This window comes from Phyllobates terribilis, unplaced genomic scaffold (genome assembly GCF_046119375.1).
Source record: "Phyllobates terribilis strain yellow unplaced genomic scaffold, ASM4611937v1 Scaffold_11__3_contigs__length_659146591, whole genome shotgun sequence".
In the NCBI taxonomy this organism is placed as follows: Eukaryota; Metazoa; Chordata; class Amphibia; order Anura; family Dendrobatidae; genus Phyllobates; species Phyllobates terribilis.
The window spans coordinates 506,706,847-506,725,353 of NW_027362771.1; the positions used below are offsets into that span (position 1 = coordinate 506,706,847).

Consider the following 18,507-nt stretch of genomic DNA (forward strand, 5'->3'; position numbering starts at 1 on the left):
CTCCAGTAGTGGGGAGTGTAACAGCTGAATCCTTCAGCCGTGCGGAAGCTGGGGAAAGCTCTGAGGAAAAGATGTCAGATAGCAGCAGCCACGTTGAGAGTATCCTCTACGGCACACACGAGGACCTGCACACCGTCCTGGTTCTTTACACAGACTCTCTCAGACTCTCGCGTGCTTTTTCCTGCTTCTCACTCTGGTCACGTGACAGTCTTTTTCTCTGTCATCACACACTGCGCAGGTGCAACCTGTGGCCACAAGGTGGCAACACCATCCTGCGTTATCATTTCTGTCACAGGCTCTATTTCAATTATCACAGAACAGCCAGAGCCGGCCAGCTCACTACACGATCATAATTTTCTTAAAAAGTATGTTGAAAAAGAGATGATCCCCCATGGTTTGAGGATCAAAAAAATTGCTTACAACCTAATTTTCTGATACATTTATGGAGAAATGTAATGAAATTTTATCTCAATGCTCCATGAAGCTACTTCCTGGTTCTTAGCAAAACCCTACAGGTGCATCTAATCTAGACCCTGCGGAGCTGGGATGTAACCCTGTCCTTCCCAGCTGTGCTACAACGTGGAAAAAGGACTTTAATCGTTTCCCTAAATCTATTTTGAAAAAAATCTAAATGGCAGTGGAAACAGTCACCTGGATTGTCTCATTTGAATTTTGACCTGACATCTACGGATTTGGACACTTCTGGCTCTATGTCAGATTCAATATCTACAAATAAAGGAGACTCTGAGGAATTGTCATTATCATCAGGTGATGATTCTCGACGGGACTATTATCCTGAATCAAAAAAATGGGGAACTCCGAAAAAAAATATATATACATATCCAGAACTCGATACCTAATCAGGAACAAAAGATAATTGATGTTGATTTATGGCAACAAAGTAAAATAATTTTGTCTCCTATATATATTTGTTCCTTTCAATTACAAGTGTTGTGTAAAGGTTTAAATTTTGTACCATCATGTGACTTTAATCTAATGGATGTTAACAGATTCGTTAGATTGTTGGTTGTTAACGGGGTTATCCACTGCTACGATGACCCTTTCTCCATCTGAATGTTTGGTAACAATAAAATAAAACATACCTATACTCACCTCCCGTACTGGCGCCATTCCAGCAGTGTCGGCACTCGCGTTCCCGAGGATTTCGTGCGTTTGTTCTGACACGTGAGCCCTATGTTCATCTATGATGGATTAACATTGAGGGAACAAGTGGCCGTTTTTCTTTGTGTACAATTAAGATAGTTTAGTCGAAACGCATCAACATTTGTTACTGTTTTGCTATGATGATTGGATTTTTTTAATGGAATTTAAGCAAACAAAAATTTTACGGAGTTACCAGCTTTCTTCTTTTTTCAAATAGACATTTTGCTACCTTGACCTACGGGCTTGCTGGATCTCTGTGCTTTTATTTGCGGTACTGGAGACATCACCTTGGTGAGTAGAAGTTTTTTTGTTTCATACTTTTTATATACAGTAGGCTTCCTTTCCTATTGATGTTGGGTGCATTTTGTTAGGCGATGGAACCACTTACTGATATGGAGGGTCCATCTCTGAGCATGGCTAGATTACAAGACGAAAAAGACAATCGCCACAGGCTAAAGGGGGCAACACACCCTCCAAAAAATGATCAAATAAGATGCAAATATTCTGCACCAGGATGAGCTCCTGCATATTAATCTGGTCCTGTCTCTGGGACTCCCACAATATCAGAAGTGAAACACAATGGCATTTTTTTCATGGAAAATGTCATTCCTGACCCGGTACTGGGTAGGTAATGAAGGTCAGCTCTAAGCAATTCACCCTATTTATCACTAACGCGTTTCTGGCAACAAACGCGAAACGTGTTAATGAATACTTTATGCCAAGCTTTTTATTATGGAATATTTAATATGAATATTCAATAAAGGAGAGTGATTTTAAAAAACTACGGATGTGCCGGCTCTCCTCTATTTTTTCACGAAGGGAAAGCACACAACAGGAGTAAGACTCCTGTTCCCTTTCTTTAGACCAGCCATATTAAATGAAATGCCTGACATAGGACATGACATTACGGACATGGTAAGCCCATCTCAATTACTTTATATATTGTATTGTTACACATCTATTTCCATCAAAATGTCCCATTTTATTACATCAGTGTGTTCCCCGTTCTCGGAGATGTTGGTCCATCTTGCAGCACATTGATTTGATGCGGCGACGGCTTTCGCTGTGCTGTAGGTTCCTCCTCACCACATTACCATTTTGATCTAGAAGATGCTAAGGTTCTGCTTACAGAGCAGTTCCAGTCCTTGCAGCATTTGTTCCCTGGGGTATGTGACGTAACAACACATGAAGACATTCCTTCCAGGTGCAAAATGGTGAGAAATTGAGAGGAGGAAAGCTCCCAGATGGAGGGACAGCAGACCCCCACCACCGTAAGTACTTACACTAAAAGGACAAAAGTTTAGGCTCATGTACACATTACACCTACAGGGGTTTTATGACATCCCATTGTAAATCCATAGGAAATTGACCCTTTCGTGACAGGAAATTTTTATTTATTCATTTTCTCTTTCATTGTTTTCTCCCTTTCCTCCAAGAGCCATATCTTTTATTTGTCCATGCACATAGCCGTATGAGGGCTTGGGGTTTTTTTTGGGGGGGGGGATGAGTTGTAGTTTTATTTTTGGTTCATAATCTGTGTGGATATTAGCTTTTGTTACTTTTTTAAAATATTAATTTCTGTTGCAGAAGCACATCCTAAATCTGTAAGTTAAAACAAAAACTGGACTGTCATTGTTTTGTCGTGTTTCCACTCCTTCCTCAAAAACATTCCGGTTTCGCACACACCTAAAATCCGTCATGTGCACATACTTTAAGAGGCGCAGAGGTGGAAAGACTTAAGGTGGCTTTGAGTAAGGACTGAAAATGTGTATCTGAGGTTGGCTTAAACTCTTACTCTGATATCATAAGTAGGTTTTTTTGTGCCTTTTTTTGGCTTGTAAAAAACACCATGAATTTCATGCATTGTGCAGAAACTATCTGACTGCAGTTTATTTTGCAACATAAAAGAAAAAAAAGGCAAAATAAAATGTCAGGAAAAACACAGCAAAAAAAATAATGTAGTTTTTCCATTATAAGGTTTCAATTTTCAAGTAGAAAAGAAAGCAAAAAAATCCAGCATCCGCAGGAAAAATAGGTAAGTATATTAAAACATGACTTTATTTGCGACTATTAAAAACGGAATAAAATTTCACATGGAAGACATACAGGGATAGTGAAGACAGACACAGGTCTCCGTGTTTCGAGCCTTCTGGACTAAGAGTGGTTAGGCTTGAAACGGTTTGGAGTTTCCGTCCACCGCTCCCCAATCGAGGCATTTTCCTGCACTTGGTGAGCCGATACAAACTCTCTTTTTTTCTTTCAATTTTCAAGTGTTGAGGGGTGTAACAGTACAGAGAAGCAAATGACTTTCTTCCACGTTACTAGGCACTGTACGGCAAAAAGCCAGAAAGTTAGTAAAACAACCAATATCAAAACATATAAAAGTACAGTATATGCACAAAAAAATGTGTGTGTGTATGTATGGATATATATATATATATATATATATATATATATATATATATATATACACTGCTCAAAAAAATAAAGGGAACACTCAAATAACACATCCTAGATCTGAATGAATGAAATATTCTCATTGAATAATTTGTTCTGTGCAAAGTTGAATGTGCTGACAACAAAATCACACAAAAATCATCAATGGAAATCAAATTTATTAACCAATGGAGGTCTGGATTTGGAGTCACCCCCAAAATTAAAGTGGAAAAACACACTACAGGCTGATCCAACTTTGATGTAATGTCCTTAAAACAAAATGAGGCTCAGTATTATGTGTGGCCTCCACGTGCCTGTATGACCGGGTATGCTCCTGATGAGGTTGCGGATGGTCTCCTGGTTACCTCTGGTGATCACATGGAGGGCTGTGCGGCCCTCCAAAGAAATGCCACCCCACACCAATACTGACCCACTGCCAAACCGGTCATGCTGAAGGATGTTGCAGGCAGCAGATCGCTCTCCATGGCGTCTCCAGACTCTGTAACGTCTGTCACATGTGCTCAGTGTGAACCTGCTTTCATCTGTGAAGAGCACAGGGCGCCAGTGGCGACTTTGCCAATCCTGGTGTCCTGTGGCATTTCTTTGGAGAGCCGCACAGCCCTCCATGTGCTCGCCAGAGGTAGCCTGACTGCCATTAGGTACCGAGATGACATCCTCAGACCCCTTGTGAGACCATATGCTGGTGCGGTTGGCCCTGGGTTCCTCCTAATGCAGGACAATGCCGGACCTCATGTGCCTGGAGTGTGTTAGCAGTTCCTGCAAGATGAAGGCATTGAAGCTATGGACTGGCCCGCCCGTTCCCCAGACCTGAATCCGATTGAGTACATCTGGGACATCATGCCTCGCTCCATCCACCAACGTCACGTTGCACCACAGATTGTCCAGGAGTTGGCGCATGCTTTAGTCCAGGTCTCCAGGTCTGGGAGGAGATCCCACAGGAGACCATCCGCAACCTCATCAGGAGCATGCCGAGGCATTGTAGGGAGGTCATACAGGCTCGTGGAGGCCACACACAATACTGAGACTCATTTTGACTTGTTTTAAGGACATTACATCAAAGTTGGATCAGTTGGATCAGCCTGTAGTGTGTTTTTCCACTTTAATTTTTGGGGTGACTCCAAATCCAGGCCTCCATTGGTTAATAAATTTGATTTCCATTGATTATATTTGTGTGATTTTGTTGTCAGCACATTCAACTTTGTACAGAACAAAGTATTCAATGAGAATATTTCATTCATTCAGATCTAGGATGTGTTATTTGAGTGTTCCCTTAATTTTTTTGAGCAGTATATATATATTTTTATATATATATATATATATATATATATATATATATATATATATATATATATATATATATTGTAAGGTGGCTAATGGTCACATAGTCGATGGGGGGTATATGTCGCAGAGATGGCTGCCTTCTGTGATGTAGCCCAGAGTGTTTCGCTAGTGCACATAACCACTAGGAGGCTGTTTGGTGCACCTGGGACCAGGTTATGGGTAGCTGACAGAGTTGGGCGGGTCCAGCTATCCACATACCTCACCTCTGGGTGTGGTTAACAGCCTATAAAATGGAGGCCATTGTTTGGCACATGGTCTGTGTGTTAGGAGGGAGAAGGCCTCCGGTGTGTTGTTGTCTCCAGACTGAGCCGTGGACTGGATGCCTACCAGCCTGTTTGACCACAGGACTGGCTATCCAGAGACTTTGCTTAAAGGACTGTTTTCTTTGTTTTTGCCTGCACTAAAGACTGTTTGTTTGCATTTTGCTTTTGACCGGTTTATGAAGCAAATAAACCGTTTGTAGCATCAGCGTCTCTGCCCCCTGACAGGCTTCCGGCTCTCCTGCTGCTGCTGCCAGCGCGCGCAGCTTCCTGGGCACTGTGCTTAGGGTGCGCGGCCGCGCGCTCCCTCCCTCTTAAAGGGGCCGCGCCGTCCTAAGGAGTCCTCGGCCAGTGGCCGGAGGACTTGTCATATAAAAGGCACCTCCTCCAAAATGGAAGTGCCCGTGCAAGGTTGTAGCTTTGTGTTCTAAACTCTGCTTCAGCCCTCAGGTCCCACTGCTAGTCTGACTACCAGTCCAGTCCGCCAGCCTGACTACCAGTCCAGTCCGCCAGCCTGACTACCAGTCCAGTCCGCCAGCCTGACTACCAGTCCAGTCCGCCAGCTTGACTACCTGTCTCCCCGCCAGCCAAGTTCACTCTCCAGCCCGACGGTCTGCCTACGGTCCAAACCCGCCAGTCTGTCTATGGGCCCGGCTTGCACGCCTACCCGGAGAACGTACCTGTTACCTGCCGTGCCTACCAGCCAGCCTACCTGGAGGCTCCTACCAGTTACCTGCCGTGCCTATCAGCCAGCCTACCTGGAGGCTCCTGCCAGTTACCTGTGGGAGTCACCTGCTCTCATACAAGGACTGGCCCAGAGTACCACCTGGTCCCTCTGCTCGGTCCTTCCCTGGTTCACGGAGTCGATTGAGCCGCCGTGCAACCTTGGTCAGTCCGAGTTGATACCTAGTTATGCCCCTCTGGTTCCTCCTTGCACCGCAGCACAGAGGTTCCACCACCCGGATCCGTAACAGTTTGCACGAGCCATGGAACCCGGTGGCCCCCAGGCTCCTTCGCTTGCTGACCTGTACCAGGAGGTTTCTTGTCAGAGATCCCAACAGGAAACCATCCTGAACTACCTGCGGTCTGTCAACTCTCACCTGGACACGCTGTGTGTCCCACCTGTGCCCGCCTCGAGCCGAGCGACACCCGCTCAGGCGGTGCCACGGCCTACCAGTACCACGGCATCCAGCTCTGGACCCCGACTCTCTGCGCCTCCTCCTTTTGGAGGTGACCCCGTCTTATGTCGGAGTTTTCTGAACCAGTGCACACTGCACTTTGAACTACTGGCACATCAGTTTCCCTCCTACCGGGCCAAGGTGGCGTTCATCATGTCTCACCTCACCGGGGAAGCATTGGCATGGCTAAACCCTCTATGGGAGAGAGGGGATCCCCTGGTGTCCGATGTTCCGGCTTTCCTCACTGCCTTCCGGAAGGTCTTCGATGAGCCCGGATGAAGAACTTCTACTGCCTCCTCATTGCTCCATCTCCACCAAGGGAGTCTCACCGTGGGCCAGTATGCCATACAGTTCCGTACCCTCGCTTCTGAGCTTGCCTGGAACACCGAGGCCCTGGTGTCCACCTTCTGGGAGGGTCTTTCCGGTCGGATTAAGGACGAGCTAGCCGGCTGGGACATTCCTACCACCCTGGATGACTTGGTGTCACTAGCTACCCGGATTCACATCCGTTTCCTGGAACATGCTAAGGAGACTACCCAGGAGAGATTTCCTCGTCTTGCTCCTGTTTTCCAGAAACCTGCTTCCCAACCAGCAACTCCCCGGGCACGCTCGCCCGAACCCATGCAGATCGACCAGACCAAGATGGTCAAGTCTCGCCAAGAAACACGCTGAGCTGAGGGGAGCTGTTTCTACTGTGGTAGTAAGGATCATCTGATCCGTTCCTGTCCGGTAACGCAGGGAAACTCCAGTGTCTAGGACCACTCGGAGAGGTCGTCCTAGGCAAGAGTAAATCCTCTCCGTTCTTGACTTTATCCGTTTCTATTTCCTGTGGAGAGAACCACTTCTTTGAAACCGCCCACCTGGATTCCGGAGACGCTGGGAATCTCATTTCTCAGTCCCTTGTAGAGAAGTATCAGATTCCTACCAAACCTCTGGCTGAACCATTGGCAGTCGCTTCCGTGGATGGAAGACTTCTTCCGGTGACCATCTAGCTCGTCACTGAGCCTGTAACCCTTAAGGTGGGAATGCTGCACTCGGAGAGGATCTCCTTCCATGTGCTATCTGGTCTCACTCACTCCCTTTTGCTAGGTCTACCCTGGCTACAGAGACATGAACCCGTTCTGAATTGGCAATCCGGTGAGGTGCTCCATTGGTGGCAGGATTGCCATGAGACCTGCCTGGTCCCGGTTCGCCCGGCTCGACCTCCGTCTACTCCGGCTAATTTACCTGGTCTACCGGCACCTTACTGGTCCTATGCAGATGTCTTCGACAAGAAGGAAGCAGAGACACTGCCACCTCATAGGCCATATGATTGCCATATCGACCTGGTACCCGGTGCCAATCCACCCCATGGGCGTATCTACCCTTTGTCGTTGGCCGAGACCCGGGCCATGTCAGAGTACATCGAAGAAAATCTGGCTAGGGGATTCATCCAGAAATCTACCTGCCCGGCTGGAGCTGGATTCTTCTTCGTAAAAAAAAGAAAGACGGTTCATTACGCCCCTGTATCGATTATAGAGGACTCAACCAGATTACTATCAAAAATAAATACCCCCGGCCGCTCATCTCTGAGCTGTTCGACCGCCTTAAAGGCGCAAAGATCTTCACCAAGCTTGATCTTCGTGGGACGTATAACTTGGTCCGGATCCGCCAAGGAGACGAGTGGAAGACGGCATTCAATACCCGGGACGGTCACTATGAATACCATGTGATGCCCTTCGGCCTCTGTAATGCTCCAGCCATCTTTCAAGAATTAGTTAATGACATCTTCCGTGACCTCTTATATTCTTGCGTGGTGGTGTACCTGGACGACATCTTGGTCTTCTCTCCGGATCTTCCCACACACTGGAGGGATGTTCGTCAGGTCCTGCTTAGGCTCAGGCAGAATCACCTATTCTCAAAATTTGAGAAATGCCTCTTCTAGCAGACCTCTCTTCCGTTCCTGGGCTATATTATCTCTAAGACAGGTCTACGGATAGACCATGAGAAGGTCTCTGCCGTCTTAAAGTGGCCCCGTCCGGAGGGGTTGAAGGCAATTCAGCGATTCCTGGGCTTCGCTAACTATTACCGTCTCTTCATCCCACATTTCTCTTCCCGGATGGAACCCATCTCTGTGCTCACCCGTAAGGGAGTAAATCCTAAGGAATGGACGTCCGAAGCGGAGGAGGCTTCCTCTCCTTAAAACAAGCCTTCTCTTCTGCCCCGGTGCTGCACCGTCCGGATTGCAACAAACAGTTCTTTCTGGAGGTTGATGCTTCCTCTTCCGGTGCCGGAGCTGTGCTCACCCAGAAATCTCCGTCCGGGAGAATGGTAACCTGCGGCTTCTTCTCCAAGCTCTTCTCCTCGTCCGAGCGCAACTATTCCATAGGAGACCGAGAACTGCTAGCCATCAAATTGGCGCTGGAGGAGTGACGTTACCTGCTAGAGGGGGCCGGTAGTCATCTACACTGACCACAAAAACCTGGCATATCTACAAAATGCCCAAAGACTCAATCCGCGTCTGGCCCGGTGGTCTTTGTTCTTCGCCCGTTTCAACTTTACCCTACATTACCACTCTGCGGACAAGAACGTTAAAGCCGACGCTTTGTCCCGATCCTTCCTGTCTTCCAATCAAGAGGAGGAGCCTATGCATATCATCGATCCCTCCATAGTGATGAATGTGGCTCCCTTTGACCTGTCTCGTCTCCCACCCGGTAAGACGTTTGTAGCGGTTCCGGATCGTAAGAAGATTCTTCACTGGGGTCATTCATCTAAACTAGCCGGCCATGCTGGCCAGAGGAAGACCTTCCTGCTCATTACCCGGCATTACTGGTGGCCTTCTCTGCGCAAGGATGTTGTAGACTTCGTCACGGCCTGTTCTTCCTGTGCCCGCAACAAGGTTCCCAGACCTCTTCCAGCTGTCCGTCTCCTGCCTCTTCCCGTACCTGCTGCCCCGTGGCAACACATTGCTATGGACTTTATTACTGATCTCCCTATTTCTGCTGGTTGTACTGTCATTTGGGTGGTCGCTGACCGCTTTTCTAAAATGGCCCACTTTATCCCTCTGCCTGGTCTCCCGTCCACATCTGTGCTGGCTAAGGACTTCATCCATCACATCTTTTGTCTCCACGGCCTACCCCTCCACATTGTGTCTGATTGCGGGGTCCAGTTTACTTCGCACTTCTGGAGAGCTAAGTTTAAGCTGCTGGATGTCGCCCTGGATTTCTCCTCTGCTTATCATCCACAGTCCAATGGCCAAGTGGAACGTATCAACCAGATCCTTACCAGCTTCCTCCGGCACTTCGTCAACGTTCACCATATCGATTGGTAGAGCTCCTACTATGGGCCGAGTTCTCCTATAACAACCATGAGAGCGAATCTTCTTCCAAGTCCCCTTTCTTTGTGGTCTACGGTCAACATCCCAGGATTCCGTTTCCCGTAGCCGCTTCAGTGGACAACCCTGCCGCGGAGTCTCTGGTCAGTGAGTTTGCCACCATTTGGGAGGACACTACAGTAGATCCGTACTTCTTCAATCCTCTGAGCGGATGAAAAGACATGTCGACAAGAGACATCTGGACTGTAACGGGTCCGGGAGGCGGAACCTCTGAGCTACTATACAAGGGGGCGGCCCTTGTAAGGGAGCGGGTGGCAGTCTCTGGGTGAACGGACAGGGAGTTACGGCAAGTGATCAGGGCAGTCTCTGGGTAAGGGGTAGGTACGACCTGTGATGGCAGAGCCTCCGGGTAGGCTAGCAGGCAGATGGTAGATGTGTGCTCCCAGGTGAGCAAGCGAGAGTCTCTGGAATAGCAGGTGGTCACGGCACGTGACGGCGGAACCTCCGGGCTGGCAGGCAGGTAGGTAACGGAGAAGCGCTCCCAGGTGAGCGGGCAAGAGTCTCTGGAATAGCTGGTGGTCACCGCACGTGACAACGGGACCTCCGGGCTGGCAAGCAGGCAGGTAACGGAGATGCGCTCCCAGGTGAGCGGGCAAGAGTCTCTGAGATAGCTGGTGGTCACAGCACGTGACAACGGAGCCTCCGGGCTGGCAAGCAGGCAGGTAGCGGAGAAGCGCTCCCAGGTGAGCGGGCAAGCTGGTCCATAGACAGACTGACCGGAGTTGTAAGGCAGACCGTCGGACCTCAGGCAAGCAGGCAGGTAGCTGATGTGCGCTCCCAGGTGAGCGGACAAGTTGGTCCTTAGACAGACTGACCGGAGTTGTAAGGCAGACCGTCGGACCTCAGGCAGGCAGGCAGGTAACAAGTATTCAGGCAGGAATCAGGCAGGTAACTAGCAGGAAACTGGCAGGAAACTGGCAGGTAACTGGCAGGTAACTGGCAACGGGACCTGAGGGCTGAAGCACAGGTGAGACACAGGTGCAAACAACATTGCTCGGGCACCTCCATTTTGGAGGAGGTGCCTTATATATGATGAAGTCCTCCGGCCATTGGCCGGGGACTCTTTAGGGCGGCGCGCGCGGCCCCTTTAAGAGGAGGGGAGCGCGCGCGCGCGCGCCCTAAGCACAGGGGCCGGGAAGGAGCGCGCGCTGAGAGCAGAGCAGGAGGAGGACGCCGGGACGGAGCGCGCGCTGACAGCAGAGCAGGAGGAGGACGCCGGGACGGAGCGCGCGCTGACAGCAGAGCGGGGAGAGGACGCCGGGACGGAGCGCGCGCTGACAGCAGAGCGGTGAGGGAGCAGCGTCCCTGCCTAGCAGAGGGCAGGGACGCCAGCGCTACAGTACCCCCCCCTTTAGGCCCCCCCTTTTTTAGGCCAGACAGAAATTTAGCTAGGATGAGAGGGGCATGGATATTCTCCCGGGGCTCCCACGTTCTCTCCTCAGGACCAAACCCCCTCCAATCTACCAAGAAAAAGGTCTTTCCTCTTACCCTTTTGGTGGCAAGAATGTTCTCTACCTCAAACTCGTCCTCAGCAGAAACCGGAGCAAGAGGCGTACCTGTAGACTTAGAAAAAGAGTTAAGTACCACAGGTTTGAGGAGAGATACATGGAAGGAGTTAGGGATCCGTAAGTTGGCCGGGAGTTTCAATTTATAGGCCACCGGGTTGATCTGACTGATAACCTCCAGTGGGCCGATGAACCGAGGCCCCAACTTATAGGAAGGGATCTTGAGCCGGACATATTTGGACGAGAGCCAGACTTTATCCCCAGGACGGAATTGAGGAGGATCCAGACGTCCTTTGTCAGCGTGCCTTTTCATACGCTCGGATGACAGAAGGAGTGCGGACCGGGTACTCTCCCATATGGAGGAAGACTCGCTCTCGTGATTGTTGTACGAGAATTCGGCCCATGGCAGGAGATCCACCCAGTCAGAATGGTGAGCATTAACGAAGTGCCGGAGGTAACTGGTCAGGTTCTGATTGATCCGCTCCACTTGACCATTAGACTGTGGGTGGTAAGCGGAGGAGAAGTCCAGAGTGACGTCTAGCAATTTACAAGTGGCTCTCCAGAAACGAGAAGTGAACTGTACTCCTCGATCCGACACGATGTGACGGGGCAGGCCATGAAGACGGAAGATGTGGCGGATAAAGACTCTAGCCAGCTCGGGTGCAGACGGAAGACCTGGCAGGGGAATGAAGTGAGCCATCTTGGAAAAGCGGTCAGCGACCACCCAAATGACCGTACAACCGGCAGAGACGGGCAGATCAGTTACGAAGTCCATCGCTATATGCTGCCAGGGGGCAGCAGGTGCTGGCAGAGGAAGAAGGCGGCCGGCCGACAGGTGTCTCGGAACCTTGTTGCGGGCGCAGGACACACAGGCAGAAACAAAGTCCATAACATCCTTGTGCAGGTTAGGCCACCAGTAGTGCCGGGTAATAAGCTGGAGGGTCTTTTTCTGACCGGCGTGGCCAGCTAGTTTAGACGAATGACCCCAGTGTAGGATCCTCTCCCGATCAGGTACCGATACGAACGTCTTACCAGGAGGGAGACAATTTAGACTCACGGGAGCCACCTGCATTACTCTGGCGGGATCGATGGGGCAGTCACATGGTCTATGAGGTGGTAATGTCTCTGCCTCCTCCATATCAAAGACATCAGCACAAGACCAATAAGGAATCGGAAGTCCAGGTAGATTAGCTGGGATAGGAGAGGGACGGACGGAATGGACGGGAACCAGACAGGTTTTATGACAGTCTTGTCCCCAGCGAAGGACTTCTCCGGTTTGCCAGTCAAGCACGGGTGCATGTCTCTGGAGCCAAGGCAGACCTAGCAAGAGGGCGTGAGAGAGTCCAGGCAGAACGTGAAGGGAGATACTCTCTGAATGCAGCATACCCACTTGCAGAGTAATGGATTCGGTGATGAATTGGATGGGGCGAGATAAGAGGCCCCCATCCACGGCAACAACAGACAAGGGTACAGCCAGAGGTTTGGTGGGGATGCGGTATTTCTCCACCAGGGACAGTGAAATAAGATTTCCGGCTGCTCCAGAGTCAAGTTGGGCTAGTTCGGAATAACGATTCTCCCCGCAGATGATTGAGACAGACAGCAGCAGGGATGGAGAGGATTTATTTTTGTCTAGATCAAGTCCTCTGAGCGAACCTAGACACAGGCGTTCTCCCGACCTCTCCGGGCAGGCACGGATCCGATGCTCCTTACTGCCACAGTAGAAGCAGCTCCCCTCGGCACGGCGAAAGTCCTGACGGGATTTGACCATCTTGGTCTGGTCGACCTGCATAGGCTCAGGAGAGTGTACCTGGGGAGAAACGGAAGGAGTGACGGGTTTCAGAAAAGTAGGAACCAGACGTGGAAGCCCCTTTTCACGGGTGACCTCTTTGGCACGTTCCTGGAACCGTAGGTCAATCCGGGTGGCAAGAGTTATTAGGTCATCGAGAGTGGTAGGAATGTCCCGACCAGCAAGTTCATCTTTAATACGGCCGGACAGACCCTCCCAGAAGACGGATACCAGAGCTTCGTTATCCCAGGCCAGCTCCGAGGCAAGGGTACGGAACCGTATGGCATATTGACCCACGGTGAGGCTTCCCTGACGGAGGCGTAGCAGAGATGATGCGGATGAGGTCCTCCGTCCGGGTTCGTCGAAGGCTTTCCGGAAAGCCGTGAGAAAGGCAGGCAAGTCGGACACCAGGGGGTCTCCTCTCTCCCATAGAGGATTTAGCCAGGCCAGAGCCTCCCCGGTGAGATGGGACATGATGAATGCAATTTTGGCTCGGTCGGAGTTAAACTGGTGGGACAATAGTTCAAAATGCAGGGTGCACTGATTTATGAAGCCCCGAGCCAGGACGGAGTCGCCTCCGAAGCGAGGAGGTGCAGAGAGCCGGGGTCCGGAAAAGGATACCATGGTACTGGCCGTAGTTGCAGGTGGTGTTGTCAGAGTATCCAGGCGAGTATTGACATTCCGCAGGTGACCCAGGATGGACTCCTGTTGGGACCTTTGACGGGACAGTTCAAGACAGAGGTCCGAGAGCGAGGGAGCTTGGGTGCCACCGGGTTCCATGGCCCGAGCAAACTGTAACGGGTCCGGGAGGCGGAACCTCTGAGCTACTATACAAGGGGGCGGCCCTTGTAAGGGAGCGGGTGGCAGTCTCTGGGTGAACGGACAGGGAGTTACGGCAAGTGATCAGGGCAGTCTCTGGGTAAGGGGTAGGTACGACCTGTGATGGCAGAGCCTCCGGGTAGGCTAGCAGGCAGATGGTAGATGTGTGCTCCCAGGTGAGCAAGCGAGAGTCTCTGGAATAGCAGGTGGTCACGGCACGTGACGGCGGAACCTCCGGGCTGGCAGGCAGGTAGGTAACGGAGAAGCGCTCCCAGGTGAGCGGGCAAGAGTCTCTGGAATAGCTGGTGGTCACCGCACGTGACAACGGGACCTCCGGGCTGGCAAGCAGGCAGGTAACGGAGATGCGCTCCCAGGTGAGCGGGCAAGAGTCTCTGAGATAGCTGGTGGTCACAGCACGTGACAACGGAGCCTCCGGGCTGGCAAGCAGGCAGGTAGCGGAGAAGCGCTCCCAGGTGAGCGGGCAAGCTGGTCCATAGACAGACTGACCGGAGTTGTAAGGCAGACCGTCGGACCTCAGGCAAGCAGGCAGGTAGCTGATGTGCGCTCCCAGGTGAGCGGACAAGTTGGTCCTTAGACAGACTGACCGGAGTTGTAAGGCAGACCGTCGGACCTCAGGCAGGCAGGCAGGTAACAAGTATTCAGGCAGGAATCAGGCAGGTAACTAGCAGGAAACTGGCAGGAAACTGGCAGGTAACTGGCAGGTAACTGGCAACGGGACCTGAGGGCTGAAGCACAGGTGAGACACAGGTGCAAACAACATTGCTCGGGCACCTCCATTTTGGAGGAGGTGCCTTATATATGATGAAGTCCTCCGGCCATTGGCCGGGGACTCTTTAGGGCGGCGCGCGCGGCCCCTTTAAGAGGAGGGGAGCGCGCGCGCGCGCCCTAAGCACAGGGGCCGGGAAGGAGCGCGCGCTGAGAGCAGAGCAGGAGGAGGACGCCGGGACGGAGCGCGCGCTGACAGCAGAGCAGGAGGAGGACGCCGGGACGGAGCGCGCGCTGACAGCAGAGCGGGGAGAGGACGCCGGGACGGAGCGCGCGCTGACAGCAGAGCGGTGAGGGGAGCAGCGTCCCTGCCTAGCAGAGGGCAGGGACGCCAGCGCTACATGGACCCACCTCAATTCCGTCCGGGAGACAAGGTTTGGCTCTCCTCCAAACATGTTTGTCTCAAAATACTCTCCTAAAAGTTGGGTCCACGGTTCATCGGTCCATTTGAAGTCCTCAAGCAAATCAATTCAGTAGCCTACAAGTTAAAACTCCCGGCCACCTTACAGATTCCCAACTCCTTCCACGCATCTCTACTCAAACCAGTTTTTCTTATTTTTTTCTCCAATGATCCAGGTACCTCCCCAGCTCCGGTCTCCGCTGAGGACGTCTATGAGGTAGAGAACATTCTGGCCACCAAGAGGGTAAGAGGAAAAACCTTTTTTCTGGTGGATTGGAAGGGGTTTGGCCCAGAGGAGAGAACTTGGGAACCCATGGAGAACATCCACGCCCCGCTTCTCCTTAAAAAATGTCTTTCTGGCCTAAAAAAGAGGGGGCGTAAAGGAGGGGGTACTGTAGCATCGGCGTCTCTGCCCCCTGACAGGCAGACACGCCGTCCCCCTTACCGCTGCGCTCCTGGCCCGGCGACTTCCGGCTCTCCTGCTGCTGCCGGCACGTGCAGCTTCCCGGGCACTGTGCCTAGGGCGCGCGCTCCCTCTCTCTTAAAGGGGCCACGCGCGCCATCCTAAGGAGTCCCCGGCCAATGGCCGGAGGACTTCTCATATAAAAGGCACCTCCTCCAAAATGGAGGTGCCCGTGCAAGGTTGTAGCTTTGTGTTCTAAACTCTGCTTCAGCCCTCAGGTCCCGCTGCTAGTCTTACTACCAGTCCAGTTCGCCAGCCTGACTACCAGTCCAGTCCGCCAGCCTGACTACCAGTCCAGTCCGCCAGCCAAGTTCACTCTCCAGCCCGACGGTCTGCCTACGGTCCAAACCCGCCAGTCTGTCTATGGGCCAGGCTTGCCTGCCTACCCGGAGAACGTACCTGTTACCTGCCGTGCCTACCAGCCAGCCTACCTGGAGGCTCCTACCAGTTACCTGCATTGCCTATCAGCCAGCCTACCTGGAGGCTCCTGCCAGTTACCCATGGGAGTCACCTGCTCTCATACAAGGACTGGCCCAGAGTAGCACCTGGTCCTTCTGCTCGGTCCTTCCCTGGTCACTGAGTCTATTGAGCCGCCGTACGACCTTGGTCAGTCCGAGTTGATACCTAGTTACGCCCCTCTGGTCCCTCCTTGCACCGCAGCACAGAGGTTCCTCCACCCATATCCGTAACACCGTTATGGACATTTAAAGGGAACATGCCTCCTGTTTGCCTCCCATCACACCCAAGTGAGTAAAATCCCTACAATATATACTGTACATACATATATGATCCATGTGGAATAATCCACTAAATAATGATAGGACCTCCATTTAATATTTTGCCTTGACTGTAAATAGACTGTTAACTCTGCGGAAAAACTCTTGTTGCATTTTCCTAAAACAGAATTGTCAAGCTATAAAAATGTCAGTACCCGTCAACGAATAAAACATTTCACTATTATCTCTTTATCTTTTAAATCATTCCATAACCTATAAAAAGCCTTAGTGATCACGGCATGTGTGGTGTACATACATAGGCGGATTATAATGAGGGCAATCCGGGCGACCGCCCGGGGCCCTGAGCCGGCAGGGGGCCCGCGGCTCCAGCCGGGGTGTCTAATGCCGGATTGCCCTCATTATATGTGCGGGCCGCCGCGGCACATAGCGGTAGCAGTGGCGGGAGGGGGGGGCCCGGACCGCTCCCCCAGCAGCGGCCGCCGCTACTTCTTCATCGGCCGGGCCAGCACTGCAGCAGTTAACTTCCCTGTGCTGGCCCGGCCGCGTCACTGCTAGGAGACACGGCCCTGTGCGCGGCTGTGTCTCCTAGCTGTGACGTCACGCAGTGCGCCCCGGCCTGCAGTGCTGCACCGGAAAAGAGACAGAGCAGGCAGGAGTGGAGCCGGGGGATGGTGAGTGTGTCTGTGTGTGGGCGGGCAGATGTGTGTGTGGGCAGGTGTGTGTGTGTTTGTGGGCAGGTGTCTGTGTGGGCAGGTGTGTGTGTGTGTGGGCAGGTGTGTGTGTGGGCAGGTGTGTGTGTGTTTGTGGGCAGGTGTCTGTGTGGGCAGGTGTGTGTGTGTGTATATGTGTGTGTGTGTGCGGGCAGGTGTGTGTGTGTGTGGGCAGGTGTGTTTGTGTGTGGGCAGGTGTGTGTGTGTGGGAAGGTGTGTGTGTGTGTTTGTGGGCAGGTGTGTGTGTGTGTATATGTGTGTGTGTGTATATGTGTGTGTGTGGGCAGGTGTGTGTGTGTGTTTGTGGGCAGGTGTGTGTGTGTGTGGGCAGGTGTGTGTGTGTGGGCAGGTGTGTGTGTATATGTGTGTGTGTGTGTGGGCAGGTGTGTGTGTGTGGGCAGGTGTGTGTGTGTGTGTGGGCAGGTGTGTGTGTGGGGGGGGGCAGGTGTGTGTGTGTGGGCAGGTGTGTGTGTGTGTGTGTGGGCAGGTGTGTGTGTGTGTGTGGGCAGGTGTGTGTGTGGGGGCAGGTGTGTGTGTGTGTGGGCAGGTGTGTGTGTGTGGGCAGGTGTGTGTGTGTGTGTGTGGGCAGGTGTGTGTGTGTGTGGGCAGGTTTGTGTGTGTGTGGGCAGGTGTGTGTGTGTGTGGGGGGGCAGGTGTGTGTGTATATGTGTGTGTGTGTGTGTGTGGGCAGGTGTGTGTGTGTGTGTGGGCAGGTGTGTGTGTGTGTGTGGGCAGGTGTGTGTGTGTGTGGGCAGGTGTGTGTGTGTGGGGGCAGGTGTGTGTGTGGGCAGGTGTGTGTGTGTGTGTGGGCAGGTGTGTGTGTGGGCAGGTGTGTGTGTGTGGGCAGGTGTGTGTGTGTGTGTGTGTGTGGGCAGGTGTGTGTGTGTGTGGGCAGGTGTGTGAGCATATGTGTGTGTGTGTGTGTGTGGGCAGGTGTGTGTGTGTGTGGGCAGGTGTGTGTGTGGGCAGGTGTGTGTGTGGGCAGGTGTGTGTGTGTGTGTCTGTGTGGGCAGGTGTGTGTATATGTGTGTGTGTGTGTGTGTGTGTGTGGGCAGGTTAGAAAGTCTTGCCCTGTTGAACACTACACCTGACTTGAGGCCACCACCTCTTGGTTGTCCAATGTTCTTGCTTCTCTAGGGCTCTTCTCAGATATTCATTATACCAGCTCCCCAGAATACCAAAGCTAGGGTGGGTGACCGCGAGCCCTGGTGGTGGTCATAACTGCGGCCACCCAGGGGCAATACTCCATAACAACAATCCCCTGAGGTGGTGTAGGATGTAAGGACCTATTCACACTACATTGAGCGCTGCATTCAGGTCTTTACACAAGGCTTACAACTGAATCCCTGAAATTCAGGATTGTGCTGTCTGAAATGAGACATCTGAAAGCAGAGAAAATGGAGCCTAAAGATTCAGACTTTAGCCTCGGTTTGCCCTTGTTCAAATCAATGGCTATGTCAAGGCCCATCTGAATGCCATTTTTCAGGGATTTAGATAGAAGCCTGGAAAGAGGAGATGAATGCATTGC

General features: G+C 51.8%; 1 long non-coding RNA gene across 1 annotated transcript; it reads left to right on the top strand.

The window, feature by feature from the left end:
* The first annotated feature begins 2,331 nt into the window (after window positions 1-2,331).
* On the top strand, window positions 2,332-16,452 carry LOC141165258 (uncharacterized). The gene is made up of 3 exons (XR_012251120.1): window positions 2,332-2,435; window positions 15,246-15,313; window positions 15,744-16,452. It is a non-coding gene; the product is annotated as an uncharacterized lncRNA (long non-coding RNA).
* Window positions 16,453-18,507: the final 2,055 nt, after the last annotated feature.